Here is a 6,739-nt window from a genome sequence, read left to right on the forward strand (position 1 = left end):
CTAACATTTGAGGACACTGAAAACATTCTATCAAATTCGCATCAATAAAACCTGTGCAGTTTATAATCATATATCGCATCACTCGATAATTCACATTTATGGCAACCCAAGCCAACTTGACAAAGATGAACAACATTTATAAATCCACCAGCTAAATAAATTATACAATCAGAACTCCAACTATTCACCACAAGTTCATATCATCATAAATTAGACTTAACATTCCGAAATTCCAAATAAAAGAGATCTCCTAACACTTTGACACAGTATATCCATTTCGGTTCATCAAAAACATTTCATTACATACAAAACATACTTATACAACAATATTATAATAACCAACCAGACTTGCCCATAATTCTGAATAGCTATCCACTGCCTCAGCCCAAATCAAACATCTCGAAGAGTGACAAGCTGACCTGAAAGATTTATATAACGGAGTGAGCCAAAAACGGCTCAACAAAAGACAAAGCATATTCAGAACAAAAAGAACGATTTCAAACAAGGTATCTTAATGCAACGCGGAATACAAGAATTCTCAATGATACCATCTCATTAGATACAAAATCATATGTATCATGTCATTCAAACATATTTGATTCATAACAAATGGAGCACAGAGTAATTGGAGCATATCAATGGCAGATAGGACATTTCAGAACATATCAGTTCATAGCTAATGGAGCACAGAGTAATTGAAGCATATCAATGGCAGATAGGACATTTCAAAACATATCAGTTCATGGCAAATGAAGCACAAAGTATTTGGAGCATATCAATGGCAGATAGGACATTTCAGAACATATCAGTTCATAGCAAATGGAGCACAGAGTAATTGGAGCATAACAATGGCAGATAGGACATTTTAGAACATATCAGTTCATAGCATATGAAGCACAGAGTAATTGGAGAATATCAGTAACGAATGAAACATTTCGGAGTTTATCAATGACGTATGAAATGTTCCGGAGCTTATCAACGGATTATGGAACATTTCGAAGCATATCAACAGTGAATGAACCATTTCAGAGCATATCAAAAACAAATACCGTACAGAAGCTCAAACGTCGTCCTTGACGTTGCAATCATATCATTCTTATCCAAAGCATGTACAAAAACACATAACCAAAGCTCTGGATATCATATCAAACATATAGAAGGTGTAGTGGGATCTCAAACAAAACGTGATTCATCCATTTCTGAATGACCACCAGACATAATCTAGAGCATCGCTGGCTCTAAGCACATACCCTTTTCCATTTCTGGCAAAGGTCCAGACAATCCCACAAACACTAGAGTATAAGAGGGCAGTTTTAACAATAATTAGAATATATCGGAAGCACTCGCGGAACAACAAAACGTACATGTGCCTTATCGAGACAATACGATGCAAGGAACAAATCTCTCACAATTGTATTCCGATTTGGAATGAAATGAAAGCAAGGGTATACAGGGATTCCAAGAAATCATATTAGCTCAATTGAATAATAAAGCTAAAGAATGTCAATTTCCAAAGAAATGAAACCAGAATATGCGAAATCGACCAAAGCTCGATTTCTGGCAGAATTCAAGAGGCACATTGAACAAATGATTCAAACTATCAATCGTGCTCCAATTTACTCATAAATATATCATTGGAAAGATATTTCAATTTGTTTTCAAATAAAACAAGACTCGTATGAATCAAAGTTTCCAACAAAGAGTTACAATAGATTTAGTAACCCAAGATCAAAGAACAAATCTCAATTTTACAGAATTCACATGGTTGGTTTCAACAGAAAATTGGGCAGGTGGTTGGACTCTAAATCTTTCAATCCAGGTATCAAAGAAAGATCTACAAGTCTAGTATCCAATGAAATAAGCTTTGAACAAATCGAAGTTTCTAACATCGACTTGCAGGAAGATCGGTATCAAAAGGTCAGAATATCAGAAGTTGCACAGATTCGAATCGTTTCATCTAAACAAGAGATATATCAAAAGAAAGGCTAGAACAATTCAAAGTTCCTCATATTCAAAACAAATGTAGAGATAAAGTTGCAGTAAGTAAAGATCAGGACACTTGCAATAGGAAAGATAGAAAGCTTGCAATAGGAAGGATAGGAACACTTGCCTTTCAAAGATTTCGATCCAAAGATCCAAAGAATATGCCAGCCCAAATCCTTCTACTTTTCCTTCGTGTCCTCTCTCTCTATTTCGTTTTCTACACATCTTTTCTTTTTCCTCCACAATTGCAGCTCATGCAGAACATAGAGACATAGCCACCTGCTCTCTCTTACTCTCATTCCTTCGTTTTCTTTTTCAAACACAGTTGTCGCAGCCATCGCCGCTGCCACTACCACAGTCGTAGCCACGACCACAGCCCCTTCCACTATACTACTTCCTTGCTCCCTTCTCTCGGAAACATAACTACTGCATACGCAGTCGCTGCCACTGCACCCACAATCCCATCCGCAGGCCCTTTTTCCCCTTTCCTTTCTTTTCTTTCCCAGTTGCAACTGCCGTAGCCGCAGTCGCAGCCAAGGCCGCGGCCGCCACAGCCGCAGCCTCTTCTTCCTCCCCTGCTCTATTTCCTCTCCTTCTCTTCCAACTGCAGCTGCCACTGCCACATCTGCCTCCCCTTCACCTCTTCCTCTCTTCTTCCCTTTTCCTTTCTCTTCTTCTTCCTTTCCTTCTCTTCTTTCCCAACTGCACTACTGCAGTCGCAGCCTCAGCCATGGCCACAGCCTCTTCTTCCTCCCCTGGTCATCTTCCTCTTCTTCTTCCCTTCCAGCTACAGCTGCCATCGCCGCAGCTGCAGCCCCTTCTTCCCCGGCGTCACACACACCCTCTCCTCTGTTTCCTCTGCAGGAAACAGAGGTATCACAACCTCTTCTCCTGCTTCCTCTTCTTCTTCTCTTCCTCTTCTTCTTCTTTTCCTATTCGAACGCCCCACACCTCTCCTCTGTTTCCACCTGCAGGAAACAGAGGTGCTACAGCCCTAGCTGCTGCCACCTCTCGCTCCTCTCCCTTGTCCCTCTCTTTTCCCTCTTCTTCTCCTTCTCTTCTTCTCCTCTTCCCTTTTCCTCCCCAACGCCACACACCTCCTCGCTGCAGCCTTGCCGCTGCTATCCTCTTCTTCTTCTTCTTCTTCTTCTTCTTCTTCTTCTTCTTCTTCCCTTCTCCTCCCCAACGCCCCACACATACTCTCCTCTGTTTCCACCTGCGGGAAACAGAGGTGCAGCAGCCCTAGCTGCTCCTGCTGCCTCTCCCTCTCCTCTCCATCTTCCCTCTCTTCTTCTTCTTCTTCTTTTCTTCTCTTCTCCCTCTTCCTCCTCTCTTCTTTTCCCTCTTCTTCTTCTTTCTTCTCTCCTCACGCCCCATCGCTCTTCTCTGTTTCTCGAAGAAACAGAGAATGCGTGGGAGGCGGTGGGGTAAAACCAAAATTTTCGGTTTTCTTTATTTTCTTTTCATTTTGCAACTTAGCAGTTTAGTCCTTAAAATTTTTATATTTACATATAGGTCCTCAAATTTACATATAAATCCTTATTAATAAATTTTCAAAAGTGAGGGATATTACACTCTTCCCCCCTTAAAAGAAAATTTAGTCTTCTAAATTGATCATAGCTCAATCGATGAAAAGATGAGGATTATGATTTCTTTATTTCCTCCTCTGCTCTCAAATAATTTCATCAATACAATATAATGACACAATTATCCAAGAGTGACCGAAATATCCTCCTCCTTGATCCTCAATAGACGGTAACCCGACCTTCAATCAATTTCTAAAAATACTTGCGCACCCTATAGTTAACAAGCAAGTCGTTACTTCAGAAAATACTCATTTTTGTTTTTTTTTTTTTTTTTGGTCACCAGATTCAACGGTCCATAATCAATACAAAGTCTCAATGTTCCATCCATCTTTTTAACAAACCCCGTAGCCCCCCATGATAAAATATTAAGCCAAATAAAATCCTCATTTAATAATCCTTGTAGCTGTTTTTCTAATTCCACTTACTCAAATGATATCATTCTGTAGAGAGGCTTAGATATCGGGATTGTCCCAAAGACCAAATCAAAAGCAAAGTCACGTTTGGAGGTAATCCAAGCAAGTCATTCTGGGATACATTAGGCAAGGAGATAAATCATGTCCAATAATTTCGAAATAAAAGATCGACTGATCAAATGTACAAAAAGTGATCATTTGTTATATACCAATCCATACTGGTATGATAGGAAGATAGTCAATCCATACCAAGTATAATATCATAACTCCAAATCTCTAGGAGAACTAAATCGGCAAAAGTTCAAGTTCTCCAATAAAAATCAGACAAGAGAACCAGATTTCAAGTTCGTTATCAAAGAATCTCCAATGATCGTATTTACATATAGCACATAATGTAGTGGTCTAGGTTGAATACCCATGTGATAAGCAAAATACTACGAATCAAATCGTAGATGGGACTAATGGTCAAACAAATATTTGCATTCTTTCATAAAGATGTATAATACCTTTGATCACTAATTCAGAAGTTTTAGAATCATATTCAGTGATAGCATACACTCTCACATTGGCTGATGGTTTATGAGGCAGTTACTCTTTCTTCTTGTTCAAAGGGCAGTCTTTTATTTTATGATCCAACTTTCAGCACGCAAAATAGACTCTAGCACCCACAAACACAAACTTGTTTCATAATTTAACTTGCAATTCACACATGATTGAGTCTTTTTTGGTGACTTCCCTTTTCAAATCCAAATGTCTTGACCCTCTTATTATCACTTTCTGATTCATTTCCAATCATATTCTTATTGGTAAACTTGTCCTTATCATTCTTGTCACTGATCTCCAAAAATTCTTTTCATTGTTGCCAATAATAATCAGCCACTACTTCAAATATAAGGTAGCAAAAGAAATCTTTTGATCATTATAACAATTTTGTATATCAAATATCTTCTCCATTTGCATCATCCGTTTTTCTGCCACCAATGAAATTTGGTTCACCAAACTTCCATTGTGCTACTTTGATTTGATATCCCTGATCAACACTTTCATCCCATTTAATTAATCAGAAACAATTAAAATAGGATGACCAAATTACCTAATCATCCTTGATTCCTAAAATGCATCAAGGAAAATTTCCACCAATAACTATAGTTCACTAGACCTCAATATATTTTGCACGTCAACATATCAAATATTTCAGTGATCCTCAAACTATGCTCTGATACCACCTCTGTCACGCCCCTCAAAATATCCATGATATTTAAAATTTTCAACACAAACCAATCCAGGATCCAAACTAACATTTGTGGACACTGAAAACATTCTATCAAATTCGCATCTATAAAACCTGTGCAGTTTACAATCATATATCACATCACTCGATAATTCACATTTATGGCAACCCAAGCCAACTTGACAAACATGAACAACATTTATAAATCCACCAGCTAAATAAATTATACAATCAGAAATCCAACTATTCACCACAAGTTCATATCATCATAAATTAGACTTAACATTCCGAAATTCCAAATAAGAGAGATCTCCTAACACTTTGACACAGTATATCCATTTCGGTTCATCGACAGCATTTAATTACATACAAAACATACTTATTCAACAATATCATAATAACCAACCAGACATGCCCGTAATTCTGAATAGCTATCCACTGCCTCAGCCCAAATCAAACATCTCGAAGAGTGACAAGCTAACCTGAAAGATTTATATAACGGAGTGAGCCAAAAACGGCTCAGCAAGTGACAAAGCATATTCAGAACAAAAAGAATGATTTCAAACAAGTAAGGTATCTTAATGCAAGGCAGAATACAAGAATTCTCAAGGATACCATCTCATTAGATACAAAATCATATGTATCATGTCATTCAAACATATTTGATTCATAACAAATAGAGCACAGAGTAATTGGAGCATATCAATGGCAGATAGGACATTTCAAAACATATCAGTTCATAGCAAATGGAGCACAGAGTTATTGGAGCATATCAATGGCAGATAGGATATTTCAGAACATATCAGTTCATGGCAAATGAAGCATAGAGTAATTGGAGCATATCAATGGCAGATAGGACATTTCAGAACATATCAGTTCATAGCAAATGGAGCACAGAGTAATTGGAGCATATCAATGGCAGATAGGACTTTTCAGAATATATAAGTTCATAACAAATGAAGCACAGAGTAATTGGAGCATATCAGTAAAGAATGAAACATTTCGGAGTTTATCAATGGCGTATGAAATGTTCCGGAGCATATCAACGGCATATGGAACATTTCGAAGCATATCAACAGTGAATGAACCATTTCAGAGCATATCAAAAACAAATACCGCACAGAAGCTCAAACGTCGTCCTTGACGTTGCAATCATATCAGTCTTATCCAAAGCATGTACAGAAACATATAACCAAAGGTCTGGATATCATATCAAACATATAGAATGTGTTGTGGGATCTCAAACAGAACGTGATTCATCCATTTCTTAATGACCACCAGACATAATCTAGAGCATCGCTGGCTCTAAGCACATACCATTTACCATTTCTAGCAAAGGTCCAGACAATCCCACAAACACCAGAGTACAAGAGGGCAGTTTTAACAATAATTAGTATATATCGGAAGCACACGTGGAACAACAAAACGTATATGTGCCTTATCGAGACAATACGATGCAAGGAACAAATCTCTCACCATTGTATTCAGATTTGGAATGAAATGAAAGCAAGGGTATACAGGGATTC

The sequence above is a fragment of the Musa acuminata genome, chromosome BXJ2-10 (genome assembly GCF_036884655.1).
Source record: "Musa acuminata AAA Group cultivar baxijiao chromosome BXJ2-10, Cavendish_Baxijiao_AAA, whole genome shotgun sequence".
Lineage (NCBI taxonomy): Eukaryota > Viridiplantae > Streptophyta > Magnoliopsida > Zingiberales > Musaceae > Musa > Musa acuminata.